This window comes from Camelus ferus, chromosome 12, assembly GCF_009834535.1.
Source record: "Camelus ferus isolate YT-003-E chromosome 12, BCGSAC_Cfer_1.0, whole genome shotgun sequence".
In the NCBI taxonomy this organism is placed as follows: Eukaryota; Metazoa; Chordata; class Mammalia; order Artiodactyla; family Camelidae; genus Camelus; species Camelus ferus.
The window spans coordinates 40289004-40306460 of NC_045707.1; the positions used below are offsets into that span (position 1 = coordinate 40289004).

Here is a 17457-nt window from a genome sequence, read left to right on the forward strand (position 1 = left end):
CAGAGGACCACGTCCCTCAGCTGTAGGAAGCACCTAGATCTTAACAGGCAAGTTTCCCTTCCCTTCTCCTCCTCGCTTGCTCACAAACCTAGGAGAGAAGACTTACAGTTTCATGGAGTTTTAGTGACATTAAAACTAAAAGGAATCTTAGAGGTCATCTCCTCCAAACCCGTCATTTTATAGCATGGAAACTGACGCTTGGAATGTGGAAGTCACTTGCCAAAAAAAAATCACACAATGGTAAGTGGTAGGCTCGTTTTATCAGGCAGAATTCAGGCAAGAAAATAAAATCACTTTAGGTTTGTCAAGCTAAAAGGGATTTAACACAGGGAAATAAAACACTTACAAAACCACTGAAAAGGCTAAAGGGGCAGAAGTCAGGAGGGCTGCCACTAGCTTTTAAGCTGTGCTTCTAACAGCCATAGAACTTTTGAAGCTGTCCAGAGCTTGGAAACCAGTTCCTCCCATAGACCCGAGGCATGTAAATGTCAGGAGACCACTGTAAAACCTCCTGTACATAGCATCCCATGCTCTCCTTGAAGAAAATGATGTCTTCCACCTCTCTTCCACCTTCCATACCTGCCAGTCCATCTCGCTGGAAGACTTTAAGTCACGTTTAGCAGCGTTGTGAGCTAGAACCTAGACAGTAGAGGGGACATCTGCTCAGTGGTATCTGCTTCTCCCAAAGAACAAGTGGGGAAGAGAGATGGAAAAGAGGGCCAGCCCTGGCTGGAACTCTGTACCTGGTGCCGCCCTTCGCAACAGTTCTAGAGACCCTGACACAGGAGTATTTCCAGTATCGTCATTCAGTTCATCACGTTCGTTGTCTTTGTTTTTCTGCCTCCTCCACGCATGTCAGCCCATAATGCTGTATTATGGGTGTGTAGTGGCAAACCTAGGGGGAAGCCTGGGGGTCCTCAGGATCTGTGGTGGCTACAAGCAGAACAACTTGATAGGGGCATCCAGAAAACTTCCTTTGCTGGAGCCTGAAGGTGTTCATCAGGAACTCTGATTAGCACCTCACTGGTGCACAGGAATCTGAAGCAGTGTGGCTTGTTGATATCCGCAGATTTCTGGGATAACTTGGATGGGGTCATGTCTCTTACACTGATTTGATACATGGCTTTGGGCAAGTTACCTCACCTCTCGGGTAATGTTGTTGGGCTACATTATCTGTGTTCCCAGTCCTGACATTCTAGTATCTGGACATCAAAGTATCTTCATTGTAAGGTTGCAACACTGTCCTGAATGCCAAAGTATGGCAGTTTCATTACAACCTGGAACTTTCTGTCTCAAAGGGAAAAGTTCTGCCTAGACAACTCCCTCCCGATCCCCTCTCCCTTAACCAGAATTAGAATTGACCCTTTGAGGCCAATAGGGTCACTATAGCATTTGGTTCACAAACAAGTGTGTAACTACAGTACACGGTGTGATTGTGAGTTATCCAGTAGAAACCACCCCAAAGCTCCGATTCCTATGTTCAGAGCAATCCTTGTGCCAAAACTGGAGACAAGGCTTTTGGGACGATGAGATTCCCACTTCTTTTTAAGCATCCCATGCCTTCCTGTTGTTCCTCTGCTTCAAACTCTTCTGGTCTGGAGGCATCATGTGTTCCTGATCCTTTCCTTACTAATCAACATATATCAAGTGTCACTTCCTTCCTAAGCTATTGCTCTTTTTGCCAAGATGAGGAAGGCACTAGTCAGACAATAAAACCCCTGTTAACAAATTACTGAATTAAATGTGCGATCTCATCTAATTTATGAAATATTTGAACCCATTTAAAATGGGGCATTCATGGTGGACTTATTAATAATACTACTTTTGTCATTATTACTGAATAATAATATTACTATGATGATGATGATGATGATGATGATGGCACTTTGCCTTTGTAGAGTCTTGTGATCTACAAATTATTTTATTATTTATTTTCTAAGGAAGGAACTAAGACTTAGATCAGTTAAGAGATTTGCCCAAGATCACCCAGCTGATTAGTTGTAGAGCTGGAAATATAAGCTAAGTCTCTTAGTTCCAGTTATTAAAAAGCTTCCAGTTCTTGCTTTTTAATTATGTATCTCACTGCTGGGAGGAAAAGCTCATGCAAGTCCCTGAGTAAGGGTGACTGAGGAAGACGGATAAACTGAGGAAAAGGACTGATGTCACGGTGCATCACTATGTCACATTAGACAGACTTGCAGTCTTTCCCAGAGAAATATGCATGAAAGAAGTAGAGTGATGGGCTGGTTCACAGGATGGTCTGATTTCTGAGTTTTAAAGGTAGGCCAACACTCATTTCTAAATCTATCAATCTGGTTTCCTGCCTTTGGAAGCACAGTCAGGGCCACCATCTTTGTGCAGGTTGGACAATGCACAAGCCCAGGTGGTGGCATTCCCATGAGTAGGCACTGTACATGTATGTGTTCATCATTGAAACTTGCTGGAAGATGACAGTGAAATGTCTTGTTCTAACAAATCAGTGAATTCTGACAACTTTCTGAGAGAAAGAAGTGGGGTTTCTTGAGGAAGGGAGCTCTTTTATCACTCAAAGCTGATAAGGTGAGATTTTGTCATGTACACAATCTAGGGTCCAGATAGATGAAGGATAAGGAAAAATCTGCCTTTCATTTGTGTCCTTATTGACTTACTCACAGTTCACTCATTCACGCATCATGCATTCATTTAAAAACTAGACACTGGGGAATAGTCTGTGACAGGCACTATGCCTGACGCTGGGATGCTTAAGACCAAATTCCTGTGCTCAGAGAACTCAGTCTAATGGAGAATCAGACAAGTAGGTGAAATACCTTATAGTAGTGTAGGTGTTTATGGGAACCCAGATACAGGAAATGTAATCTGGCCTCACATGGGAATAGACAGGGTGGGGAGAGTCAGCGAAAGTCACTTTAGTATCCAGGTGCCCTGAGGATGCTCAAGGAGCAGCGTGTGCAAGTCCCTGGAGGTAACAGGCTGTGTCCTCAATACCTGACAGGTGTTAGCTCATATAACCTAAAAACAACCCCATCAGGCAAGCACTGTTACTATTATTTAACAGATAAGGAAACAAAGGAGATTAGGTAACTTGCTCAAGGTTACACAGCTGATAAAGAACAGATCTGGCATTTGATCCCTGAGAATCCAGCTGCCAAGTTGACACTCGAGAGAGACAGCTTGGATGCTTTAGGAGAACCCAGTTTGGCAATTGCTTAGTGCTGGAGTTGGCTGGAGAAGTCTGTGGGTGTGAGTTACGGGGACCCTTGATGGCTGGAGTGGTCTGACCCAGGGCTGGCTGTATGAACAGGAGCCTTATCTCTTCTTTAGCTCCAGCTGGTGACTTCACCTTTTCTTCTGGCTACTTCTTGGAATCCACTGCCCAGCTCCCCAGGGGGCATATACCTAATAAACTGTGAGGACCCCAGGAAATTACTCATCTTCTCCATTCTACGTCTGTACTGACTCCAGAGACATTTTCCAGAAGTTGTTTTGTCAATTTTTAAACTAAATTTCCATCTACTTGTTTTGTTGCTATGAGGCTCTTTACCCCTAAATGCTGAGTGATGAGAAGAGTGACCTGAAAACTAAATTTCAGTTATTTGAGGGCTCTGGTTTAGATTGATTCCAATTAATTGTGAGTTTACTCTATTGTGTTATTGTATTATTTAAGCTCCAAAAAAGCTGGAAGGAATACATAAATTTCAAAAAGTCTGTTACTTGCTCTCTCAGAACTTTTGCCCTATTTTGTCAGAGTCAAAATTTATCCTTGAGAGATTATTAGAGAAATCAAATTAAAATTTAGCTGAAAAACAACTTATTCTGTACATAAGTGAAATAGCCCATTAACATCACTATGCAAGTTCTTGCCACTGTTCATAGGGTTTAATCAAATAAACAGCATTTTGCGGGGGTGGGCTCTTTCCTGGGTTCAACAATTATTCAACCATCAGATGCAAACACTCAACCATTAAAACACCAGATTGTTGCACATACAAGTTACAAAATATACTTTAGAAAACACCAGAGTATTCCCATGTAAAAGATAGCAAACAGATCTCAATAAACTGTCCCTCTGAAAACCAGTCCAGGATGAATATTTTGCTATTTCATCATGGAAAGCAAACAGCTATCATTTTGGTCCATTTGCTGCGTGGATTAGCTCCCTTGCTGGAGAGGCAGCCCATATAATGGAAAGCCTACTGGCCTGGGATTCAGGGGAGTAGGGAAAAGAACTCAATACTAACCCAAACTCTACCATTACCCAACCCTGAACAAATCCCTTTACTTCGGGAACACCAGTTTCTTATCTAAAATGGATTAAACTCTATGATCTCTGAAGACAGATGTTGTGCACTCCATTCAACGGGGAAATATCCATTTAGTCTTCATCCACAGTTCCTGGCTCACAGGTCCCCAAATCCTTGGAATTTCCTGAGTCATGAGAGCAGTGAGAGCATCTTTTGTTAAAATGTTTGGTCTCTTGTCCTCAGTTTCTGAAGCAACTACAGAGTCATAAGGGTAAAACGAGTGTCTTGTAGTTCATAACTAGCCCCTTTCCACCACAACTGGGTTTATGTTAATGAAGAAGACTTTTGCTAAGTACCTAAGGATGGAGGCTGGTTGCCAGAGGAACCAACTTGAATTGAGGGTTGGAATTTTCAGTCAGTCCCATCCCCTGATTTCTGGGGAAGGGAGAGGAGCTGGAGGTTGGACCTATGGCCAGTGAATTAATCAATCATGCCTGTGTAATGAAGCCTCCATAAAAACCCCGAAAGGAAGGAGTTTGAAGAGCTCCCAGCCTGGAGAACCAGAAGACTTCCATGCGGGCCCCAAGCTCTACAAGGACACAAGCTCCTTTCAGGATGTTGCCCTGTGTATCTCTTTATCTGGCTGGTGATTCGTACCCTTTAATATTCTTTGTAATAAATTGGTAACTTAATGAATAAACAGGTTTCCTGAGTCCTGTGAGCTGTTCTAGCAAAGTAATCAAACCCAAGGAGACTCATGGAGACTGTGATTTATAGCCTATTGGCCAAAAAGTGCAGATAACAATCTGGACTTGCAAGTGGCCTCCTGAGTTGGAGGGGGTGGTTGGCACCTCCAACTTGTAGCCAGTTGGTCAGGAGCGCAGGTAACCTGGGCTTGTGACTGGTGTCTGAAGTGGAGGGCGGTCCTGTGGGACTGAACCCTTTATCTAAGGAATCTGATTCTATATCCAGGTGGACGGTGTCAGAACTGAGTTCTCAGACACTCTGCTGGTGTCTGAGAACTGCTTGTTCATGTGGAAAAGCCTCCACATACACACATACACACCCACCCCTGTTAGGACTGGGTCCATGAACCTAACTTAATGGGCCATATTCTCTGTGTAACAACCACTCAACTCCAATGCAGCAGGAGAGGAGCCATGGGTAGCACATAAGCGAACAGGTGCAGCTGTGTCCCAATAAGATGCTACTTACAAAAACAGGCAACAGGCAGGACTCCAGTTCACAACCCAACTGAGAGGATGGCTGCAGGGATCTGACTGGGAAGCGGGAGGCCACAGGAACCTGCTCCAGGTCCCCCTTGCAAAGGCCACCAAAGCCGCCCAGCCCAGCCCACCTCCAAGGGACCAGAGAACAGACTTGGGATGTGTCCCCTCCGGGGATGAAAGAGTTAAGGAGGCAGGGGCAGGCACAATTTTTTCTTTCTAGGGAAACTATTCGGACTTGGGAATTTGCTCTGCCACACAGCTGGAAGTCATTACTGCTGAAGTTTTTTTAAGTTATAAAGTTTTATTTAGGCCCCTGTGAAGGTTTCCTTAGGCCAAGAGTGAACCCTGTGTACACGGCTGCTGCCTCCAGCCAAGGGCTTCGGTCAGCCCTGCCTGTGAGCCATATTTCCGAGCCCTCCTTGCCCTGCTTCTGACCCTCCTGCCACCTGGCCTCGTCCCTCTTTCCTCCTGGCCTCTTTCGTTAACTATTGGTCCATAGAGACCCTCTCTGGCAAGCAGGACTGGCCTGTGCCAGCAATATGGAAAACTGCATAGCTTAGCAATAGAAACATTCACCTTTTTGTTAGCTGGGATTCAAAAAATGCCAATGTTTTAGGTGAACTCTAGAATCTATCACCCAGAGCCTTGGGTACAGACACAGTGGGTGAGGCCCACAGACCACCAAAAGTCAGGTCAGCACACACAGAAAATCAAGTGGAAAAACAGACTCTTTCCTTCTTTCAGGTTGATTCAGACAAAGAAGACGAAGGGGTGGTTTGCTGGTGTGAATGATAAGCGTCTCGGTTAACTAAAACACAATGGGCAAACGCTCTCATTTAATTAGACAGCTTTTCTCTTTTTTTCTTTACCTTTAGGCTAAAGAAATAAGGGGAAGTAAGAAAGCAGTTGGTGTTGCACTCGATAAAATGTGTTTACAGCTAACCTCCTGGCATCACTGTGTCTGGGATCCTGAGTACAGGCCCATCTCCCCAACAGCTGAGTAGAATGGTTGTAAGTCAGGTTCAGAGTAACCCTCTTTGGCACTGCAGGTTCAAAATCATCACAATTCAATTTCATTTTCCATCCTGTGGCACCAAAGGGCAGGAGTGGGGAGAGCCGCCCTCAGACTCCTGGTAGGACCATCCATAAGACTGGCAGAGAGGGTTTCTTGGGTGAAACTCCTAGTTCATCAGAAAACTGCTAAAAGGAGCAGCACCTTCTCCAAGCACTAGGTTCAGAATCTACACAATTTAGGCAACTGTGGGTAACCCTGTTCGGGTCAGCCGCCCTTTCGGAAGTTCAGTGGCAGAGCTATATGTGACGGGGGTAGAAATAGGGTACAGAAGATCAAGAGGCAAAGATCTGGGTCTGAGCTCTCACCCACTTAATTCAGCACTCAGTATGCAAATGTGGGGTAAGCAAACCAAAATATTCTGGAGTTAGGAAGGAGATAATAATGGCAGTCATATTAGTGATGACGAACATTTACTGAGTCCTCACAACGTGCCAGGAGCCATGCCGAGCGCTTTCCAAGAATTACATGAAGCAGATGCAGCTGTCCCCATCTGATAGACAGGAAACTGAGGCTCAGAGAGAAGAAATGGCACATAAGGTGACACATGGCTACTACGCAACAGAACCAGGATGTCGCCTGAGGGCTAGGTAGCTGCCAAGCTCATGCTCGTATCTCCATGCTCAGGGTGGACAGGAGAAAGGGCGCCCGCATTAGACCTGAGACCTGAATTCTAGACAGAGCTCTGCCACTCAGTAGCTGGGCAAACCCTTTCTCCTCCCCGGGCATCTAAATCCACATCTACAGAGGGGCTATCCCGGTGAATTTGGGTGTGTGGTGGTGGCCCAAGATTCTGTGTCAGAGATCAAACTCATTCTCTTCTCTATGTACAGATCAAACAGGTTTTTCGCTGCAACCCACTGCAGGACTGCTGTCAGCTCAGGACTTCCTTGCCAGCCCCACTTTTTGGTCTTCCCGAGTACCCAGTCCACCACACACCCCTAGTCCCCAGTAAGCTCTCTTGGACCGTAAGTTCCAGGGATGGTCACCCGCCCTTGCCTGCTTTGTGCTGTACATCCTTCCAGGTCTGAACCCCCAAGGCTGTGTCTGTGAACACTGCCAGGAATGGCCATCACCCTACAGGGGCACCAGGCAGGGCTGTGATTCAGCCAAGAGCCCGGATAGAGACATAGTGGTTGTTAAAATATTTAAATAGTCTGAGTAGCTGCTATAAGCTTCCTACATAACCCCTTATGATCCAGCCACTCTCCTGGTGCCCCAGAACATTCTAGAATCCAGCCACTGAAGGGTTGATACCTGGCCCAGTGACCACTAACATCAGAACTCATGGGTGGATGCTACCAGAACAGTTGTTAAATATTTTGAATATCACCTCTGGCCCCAAGCACGGGCAGAGCAAGGGGTACTCCCTGAGAAACTTTTCCAAGGATATCAGAAAAGCTCCTTTCTCTATCCACTTACTAATGCTTAAAATCAGACAAAACTTCAACTGCAATTAGAAAAGATTCTTACAATTCATTCATTTAGTCCTTCATCATTGCTATTATCTGAATGTTTATGTTCCCCCAAAACTCATGTGTTAAAATCCTAACCTCTAAGTTGATGGTTTTAGGAGGCAGGGCCTTTGGGAGGTGATAAGGTCATGAGGGTAAGGTCCTCATGAATAGGATTAATGTTCCTGTGAAAGAGAGAAACAAATACTGGAAGAGAGAGATAGAGACAGGGAGAGAGAGCCTGGAACTTGTCACTTATGGTAGACTATGCCAGCACTTGAGGAATGTGCAAGATTCATTCACTCATCAATAGTCATCAGCCCTAACAATGCACCAGGCTGTGTTCCAGGTGCCGGGAAACTGCGGTGAATGAGATCAGGACCCTCCATGCTTGGAACTTCCTTTCTTAAGGGAAGAGACAAATAAACATGAACCACATATAAATCCAGCAACTGTAGAGCATTAAGGAAGGGTGGGGAGAGGACTTGAAGTTCAGGCTGTTCAGGGTTGGCTGCTCTGAGGAGGCAGCATTTAGAGTGAGGGTGTGATAGGAGACAACCAGTGGGGAAGATTCGGCAGAAGTCAGGGGAGCAGAGGGCTTGACATGTTCCTAGGGTTGCCAGAGCCCAGTGGAGGAGCCAACAACAGCCCGGGGGCCATGCCGCAAAGCCTGCACAAGAGAGGTGGCCCGTGTTTGGGCTGCATCATAAAGGATGGATGAAGTTCACTGGGAAGAGAGCCTGAGCAGACTGGGAACTGGGGACTGGGAGCCTGCAAGGGGGCAGGCAAAGGGAGGCACAGAGGCTGGAAAGTCTCTTATCACACACAACGTGTATAACATTGGGACTGATAACATTTGGCTTAAACTCACACCAAAGCATAAATTACAGGTATCAGCTTAACTGAAAGCAGTTTTTGATAATGGGGAGCTTCTTGAGCATTTTGTGGTGTTGGCGGGAGGTGGGAGAGGGTCATGGGAAGCCAGAGAAGGAAGGGGAGGCCACCTAACTAATCAACCCTCCTCGCCAGGCATCCTGTTGAGCCCCAGGGCAGCCCTTCTCAGGGGTCCCTACTGCAGGCCAGGAGGCTGTTCTGTACACAACTGCGTCTCATCTGAAGTCCGTGGAATCTCATGTGGGGACTCAAGCCTGTGTCCGAGGCATGAAGAGCTCATGACTCTGGTGGGTCTCCTAGAAATCATCTTCAACTCTCTCCTTCCATGGAAGGGAGCCCTGAAGCTCTCTGAGAGAGGTGAACAACTTGCCCAAGTTCGCATGCCCAGCTCAAGGTCTCCTCCCAACCCCATCCCCCACCAGCCTTAATATCCCTCCAAGCTGCTCATTATCCAAACTACAGGTTCATTGTTTAAAGCAGGTGGGTGTCACTTAGTTTTTGACAGATGCCCTGAGATGTGCCAAGATCAAGCACCGTGAGGTAGACGAGGTCCAATGCGGGGTATTTATGATGCATGTATAATTCTCGGCTGAGACTCAGACCCCACCCCTTCCACACTCCAGAAAGCACACTGCTATGCTAATGAGCCAGAGGGAGGCTATTATAAAAGGGGCCAATTTTGAAAATTATTAATGTGTCTTTTCTTTGCATTCTAATTGCAGCATTCTTAATTCTCCTTTCTGCCCATGGATACGCTGAGCCATATACTAGGAAAAGCAAGAGGAAAACACCTTATTATTTTCAAAATATTACCCCCCTCCCACCATTTCACCCCTTCCTTGGTAAAGTTTGCATTCCTGTGAATAACTCTTTCCACATCTAATGGCCATCATGTTTCAAGTTGGTTGGGTTCTGATCTCTATCTAAAATCTATTTTTCTCTCCATCCTCCCAGTCCTCCAATCCTGCTTCGGTAAACCCTGGTGCTAAGATCTCACCTCCCACCCCTGGGGTCACTACTCAATCCACAAAGAGGCTTGGCTTTCCACTAACATTGGTTATGTGACTCCTCTAAATTGCTCACCACTGGAGCAGACAGAGATCCCTTAGAACTAAACCATGTGTGGGTCCTATAGCGTTGGGAGTGAGTAACTTATAGCAAATATGAGCTGATAATTCAACCCAATCACCCATCATGTTCTTCTCCCAACCTCTTTGAATTCTTATCCAGACTCCTGCCCGCCTGACTTAAGAGAGGAAGTGGTGCTAGCTGAGCTAGCTCTTGCAAGAGCAACGTGGCTCTCAACCTCCAGAGGCTTCTTGAACAGGTCTTGGTGTACACATAACTACTATGTTCCTTCTGATCTTGTTATAGAGTCCCATGTCTTTCTCCAAGGTGTTCCAACCAGTGAATTAATGGTCTGAGTTCCAGCTGGAATTGGCCTTTCCTTTCTGGAATAACATTTAGTCTTTAAACTTTCAGAATTCATGAAAGGGCTTCTCTTGTTCTCTCATTCACTAATTATTCTATGTCTGTTTCTGACTTTGTCAATGACATGCCTCCCTCAGTTTAGTTTGGGTATTTTTAATCTTCCAAAGATGCAGATACAGGATGCTTATGGCTCCTTGAAATCCTCACTGATTTTAGCCCCCACAGGTAGCTACCACAGACTCACTCATCCAACAATTTTAGTGTGTAGGAAAATGCAGCCTTATTATTCTAATTGCAGTCTGCCTCCTGATAGTGGGGCAGGGGGCTAAGTTTCAGTCCTAGCTACTTTAAAACTTCATTTGGATCTGTTCACTAAAATAGTCCCTTTGGACAGTGTTCAGTGACTCAGAGTTTCCGGTGTTCTGATCACCTCTCTGGTTACTCTGGAAGAGGAATCCGGTGTATACAGGGAGGGGAGGGTGGTTCATGTGACCTTGTGAAGGAGAAGAGCTGGTTTCTAAGGTTAACCATTCTTTGACCTGGGGGTGCTCTTGGGGAGAACTGTCTGTCCTCTTCTTCGCTAACCTGGCTTCCTTTTGTTCCCCTGGTGATAAGATCCTACCAAACTGCACATTCACCCCACTGGGAATAGAAGGCAGCTTCAAAAAAACTCAGCTCAAGACCACTGTCAGCTGCCCTGAAAAGCCTGCTTTGCTGTGGGCTGTGCCTCAGGAAGACATGGGGATGTCTGTGACTTGGCACCTTCCCAGAGTCTCAAACAGGGAGGTAAAGACAGGAGACCCCCTTCTTTCCTCAGGGTTATCTCCACCTTCCTAACTTTGCTTCCTTCTTCCAGGCCAAAGGCGGGAGAGGAGAATATCTAGACGCATCATCTACCTGCTTTGCTTTCAATCTCTACTTTCCTTGTTTTCTGAGACTAGTGTCTGATAATATGGGGTAAGGGATGCAACTTTTATTTTGCACCTTTTACATCATCCTCTGTGACTATGAATTGGCAAGCTCCTATCACATGTAGAAGCAGTATATTCACCACCCTACAGGAGCAATCTTAGAGCTGGTTCTTTTCAGGAGTGGCCCACGTTAAGAGAGAGACAAAGGGATTGGAAAACCTTTCAAACAAAAACACTATTATCACACCTTCTTTCTTGCTGTGAAACCTTAATGTAAATGAACATTAATTGCGGACTCCTTTGTGACATCCCCACTTTCCCATCAAATGGGTGACCAGGTCAAGCAGCATAAAGGTCAAGTGCATAGAAGGAAAAGGGAGTGAAAGCCATTACATTTTAAAAATTATTATCTCTGTTTTATTATGATAAGATGATCTTGTATCCACCTTCAATATTTCAGTATTATTAGTAATAAACTATTAACTGATAGTGTCTATAATGCAACTGTATCACTCCAGGGGAATGTGTCACCATGGTTTGTAGTCTAGCCTTGTAAAACGTCATAGGCTTCTCAGTTATCTCCAGACATGATGCAAAAGGTTCAATAATAAATTGCGTCTACTGATTTTCTAAGATGCATGAGGAGTTGATGAATGCCTGAATTTCTGATGCCTCCGAATCATCATTTTGAACAGTAATTTCTATTAATTATAGCAATTGCATGGAATGCTTCAGTGCAATTACACTGAACACTTCTGTACAAAGTACAGAAAAGACTGAGCTGAAAGGATGTTTGATCCTGGATACTCTTTGTAAGTTGTCCTTTCCTCTTATGAAATTATTTATGGTCTTATCACTTCATTTTTTTTTTAATGCAGGACAAAAAGTGTCTATCCAACTGAAAGGACTTGTTACTTTGGTTCTACTTAATCAAGATGTTGCTGTAATTCAGATATAAGCAATCTTCTTGTTCCAAAATTTGAGGCAAACCTCCTGTACTTCTCTTATGAAAGAAATTTGGCGAATCGTAGAAAGAGTATGCTTTAAAACTGTTGAAAATCCCGGGAGTAGCTCCAGAAAATGTTGGGCAGAGAGCCCCACTGTCATCTTTGAGTTTCAGTACTGAAAACGTTCACTTAGTACTTCTTAATTATAGCTTTCATACCATTGGCACTGCCAAAGGGTCCCCTATTCACTTGATAATCTTAGTTCACCTGCTTCTCTCTGGTTATGATGCCCTGGCTTGAGAGGGGAGCTTGAGGAAGAGGGGCAGCTTGGTGCTCCTGACTATGAATTTGATTTGATACATTAGAGAGAGACTTAAGTGTCTGGCCTTCCAAAGCAGATTCCCTGTTCAAACAGCATTTGCCGTCATGTCTTTGGGCAGCCTAATGGGTAGAGCATGGACATGAGCCCGTTAATGTCTGGCACTGTGCTGGACTCTTCCCTTTCATAAATGATCCTTGGCTACAGGTGAAGAACACTACTGGGTAAGGAAAGGCCTATGAGAACTAATTTTAAGCCAACAGACTTCCTGCATTCTAAAAATACCTGAGATTTTGGCTGTCTGTAGGAAATGGAGATTTCCTTTTAAGACCATCAAACCTGGGATGGATATTCTCTTCCTTGAAAGCTACCAACTTTAGCCACTGGGAAAGTGTACTTACTCTCTCAGATGATACAATATTCTGTTTTGCCATATGCAGAGACATGATCTATAATCCAACTGGGAGTACATTTTAAAAATTATCTATGTATTTCCTTTTGTAAATATTGCAACATTCAATAGTTTTTCAATGTCAAATCTATGCCAGCACTCATTCTAGACCAAAGGATTCTCAAGCTTTTTGGTCTCAGGATACCCTAACACTCTTCAAAAATTCTGAGGACCCCAAAGACATTTTATTATGTGGATTATATTTACCAATTTCTAAATTGAAACTAAGACATTTAGAAAATTGATTGATTTTAAGTTAATAATAAATCCATTATATATTAGCACAAATCACATTTATAAATTTTATAAAAGAACCTTATTTTCAAAACAAAGAGGAAAAACTAGTGAGAAAAGTGATGTCATTTTATGTTTTTGCAAATTTCTTTAGTATCTGGTTTCATCTGACAGCTCTGAGTTAATACTCTGCATTCAGTCTGTTGTGATAAAAGTTTCAGATAAAGTATATTTTAAAAATCTGCTTCTCATATAGTTATGAAGTTGGAAAAGGGAAAGTGACTTGATAACCTTTTTGGATAATTGGATAATCTGATGCTAAAATAAAACTCAATTAGCAGTAAGTTCTTAAAAGTTAGTAGCAATGAAGAATTTGAAATCGTATCAATTAACTTTTCATTTCCCGTTACATTAAAATCCATCAATCTCCTCCATTAAAACTTTTTTTTTTTTTTAAAGGGAGGTGGGTATTGCTCACTAGCAGAGCGTGTGATTATTAGCATGCAAGAGGTCCTGGGTTCGATCCCCAGTAGTTCCATTAAAAAAAAAAATTAAACTCCATTGATCCCTCTTGCACTCAGAATGGATCCTTTAACCGTGCGTACTTGTGTAACTTCATGTATTGTTCACTATGAAAATGACAGTTCCCTGAGTTATTCAGGAAGTCTAAAAGTTGACACATCACCTTATACTAGATATACTATATTAAAAAAAAAAACACATTTGTTAATATCACCAATTTCATCAGAAAAGTCTTTAAGGATTGGGGAGCTGTCAAAATGATGGTGGCAGATACAGTTTTGCCAAAATTCTAATTTTCACTTGAAATTTTGAAATTTATCATGGGCACCTATACTGTCAGCTGTTTTCCCTGAAGTGGCATTTTCATTCATTTTTGAGAAAATGTCTGCCAGATACCCAAATACAAATAACCATAGTTTGACTGTTGGTCATTCTTTTAAGTAACAATGGTGTTTCATGAAAAATGCAGCTAGTATAGCTTATACCAAACAATCGCACAAATGCTTTTCCTCAACACAATCATTCTTCATTATGCAAGGGGAATATACTTTGTGGGTACCTTCTTTTCATCATATAGACTGTTAAAGGGATGTATGCTCAAGAGTTACAATTTTAAAACAAATTTTCACTGCTTCATCAAGGACATTCTCTAATGAAACTTGTTTTTGTTTTTCCCTGCAAGGGCATTACAGTGAGGAACACAATGACTATCTGTAGAGTTTGATGCCACTGCTTGATTTGTGCTAGGGAGCCAGCAGTTTTACCCACCATCACTTTCTTACGATCATTGCAAAATGTCAACAGGATGAAAAAGACATTTAATGTCTAAGCATTATTATGAAAATAGTTTGATCAGCAGTCCATGGACTACACTTTGAGAACTACTTTCAAAGCAGTGAGGATATTCATAAAGTCTCTGCTATCATGGGGATTACATTTTTCTAGAGATCAGACATCAGGGGAGAAGCCAATATACAGATAAATGAATAAGCTAATGTCAGAGAAGTAAGTGCTAATATGAACATATAGCAGAAAGGTGTGCTAGAAAGAAAAACTAGAACAGGATTACCTTATATTGGATGGTCAGGGAAAGCTTCTTTGAGGTGATGACCCTGTGACAAAAATAAATAAATAAATAAAAGCCAGTCATGTAATGATCTAGAGGAAGAAATTTCCAGACAGAGGGAAGAGGTAGTGCAAAGCTCTGAATGGATTGGGTTTGGTGTGTTCAAGGAAGGCAAAGGAGGCCAGTGTGACTGAAGCAAGCAAATGAGGTACCCAATGGCAGGAGATGGGAATACACATCCACTCAAAGGTCCACCTGCCAAGTGGCATATTGATGTGCTGACAGAGCATGGAATTTGCATTCAAATTATTTGCTAGTGTGGTGACTTTAGTCAAGTTAATTAAAGTCATTAGGTTCGGTTCCCCACAAACTGGGCTCTGAGGTGGTGATTTGCATGCAGAATGTTAACTGGGGAGCCCTGGGGATCCACACCTGAGAAGTGAGAGAAATAGGACTGGGAAGAGGCAACAGGAACTGTGAATCTGGAACAGCCCTTCAGCGGTGTCGTGAACTGAGGAGAGGGGATGAAGCTTTGAACCCTTTACTTGATAAGTCAGTAGATGTGGGCTACCCCAGGAAGACTGTCTGACTTCCTGCAAGGCAACTCCCTTTCCTGGGGAGGGACTGAGTGCTGATTCATCAGCAGGAGGAAGGGGAGTCTTGATGCTGAGGGGATTCTGGGTGGCACATCACAGCATCCACTTCCTTAGCCTCCCTGAGTTTTCATGTCCTTGTCTATAAACTGGAGATAAAAACCAGAATAAAGGAATGACTCCAATAGGAAAATGTGTAAGAAAGGACTTTACTGACAACGTGATTATGCAAATACGGGTTGTTGATATTACAGGGAATTTATGTGACTTCAGTGCTTCTGCCATGGATCCTTTATGATCTTCGAACTTGTTTGTACAAATGTAGTAATATTTGTCTCGTGTAGGAATTTATCTTCTGAATAGCTGGACTTTCCAAGATAACATTATTTTAACAACCTAGCAGGTAAGCTGCACTGGAATTTTTCCTGAATGTCAAAACATATATCACGTTTAGTTTTTTTCCATAGATACCCCTACATATAGCCATTTCTAAGTCACTATAGATCATATTTATCACCTCTTATTTTTCTCCTCTAGAGACCACTGTCATGAATTACTGGATCATGTTCTCATGTTAGTAGTTAAGGAATTTGCCCAGTTCTCACAAGTAATTATTCTTTTGTTTTCACTCATTATTGTACTGCTAATAAATTTAGGAAAACTGGGCTAGGGATTTCTTGGGGGAAAAGAAAGGATTCCATGATAAATATGTTTGGGCAATAGCTGTTTAAGCAGTTTACTTACTGCAAAACTTCTTGGAGCCTTTGATAAGCTAACATGTTGTGATCTCTAAGTATGGGATATAGTATGAGGCCTAAGACTACGTACAGGGCAAGAATGCATAGACCTTTTTCTCCTAATGAGTAAAATTCTGAAAAGCTGACTTTGAGACATTTTGGTTAAAACTGAATAAAGCTGTGTGTCTCAAAGGTCATCCTGTCATCTGGTTCATCTACATACCTACCCACCCTCAAGTTATAGATGCACAAGCAAAGGCGCGTCCAAGAGTTCAGGACAGTGAGGTAATTCTATTTCCAGGAAATAATTTCTGGAGAAACACACGAGACTGATCACGATCCAGCATTCGGCCCATCATACTGTCAGGCCCATCAACACCTCTGGGTCCAGGCAAATCACACTCCCATGTGACTCCTGGGCTGTATGGAGGGATACAATTTCATTATCAATGTATTATTTGGCTCCGCTTGATACACCCAGCAGAAGTTTAAATTTTATTTCAAGATGTGAATTGTAAAAACAAATTTTATTCTAATCAAGGCCTAATCAATTCTAATTTTTTAAGAAAACACTTGGCTGTTGGTAGGCTGGGACTCTGTGATTAAAAAGTGGGTGAGGGGAAGGAGAGGAATTTGAAGAGAAAGTGAAGCAAATGTGAAAGAAAAGCAGGTTATCGTCTGATTTCCGACTATTGGAAAAGCAAGTGTAGATGCCTGTGTTAACTCTTGCTCCTCTCTTTTGCTCACTAGAAATCTGGACTAATTCTGTTAGATCACCTAAAGCCAAATTTAAAATGTAGCAACAGTAAGTGTGCATGATGGCTGACTCACATGTGAGGAGACGGGGTAAGAGGTGTAAGACTTTTTTGGTTCTATGACCCATAAAATCAGTCATGCTGTGCTATCCTTTCCTGAAGTGGCCATGGAGGGTTGGGGGAAATACCAGACCAGGAGTCAGGGACCTGAGTTGAAGTCTTGGCTTTGTCATGGGTTGACTGACATGATCCTTGGGTAAGTCACTTCATTTCTCTGGACCTCCGTTTCCTCCTCAATCCCAGGTAGAGGCTGAACTGGATGAGGTAACTTCCAGCTCCAATATTTCAGGTTTCTTTGCCTCTTTGACTCTTAAACATTTCTTACATTCTTAAACCTTGACACACTCCCCCACTTATTGTAGGATCAAGGCAAAAATTCTACAACTGTTATTCAGGGCCTTTTAGCTTCTGACTCCATCCTTCCCTTCCAGCCTCACCTTTCAGCTAACCTATTCCGCCAATGACACGTCTGCTTTCCCGCCACCTACTCAGATTCAGTTCACGTGTAAGGCCAGCCCACAGTACCACCTCCATTGTGAGT

General features: G+C 43.2%; 1 long non-coding RNA gene across 1 annotated transcript in view; it reads right to left on the reverse strand.

The window, feature by feature from the left end:
• Window positions 1-17457, reverse strand: part of LOC116667695 — a 299877-nt gene that overhangs the window by 112514 nt on the left and 169906 nt on the right. The window contains exon 3 of the long non-coding RNA XR_004324683.1: window positions 14775-14817. This is a non-coding gene — a long non-coding RNA (uncharacterized LOC116667695). The remainder of the gene's footprint in view (window positions 1-14774; window positions 14818-17457) is intronic.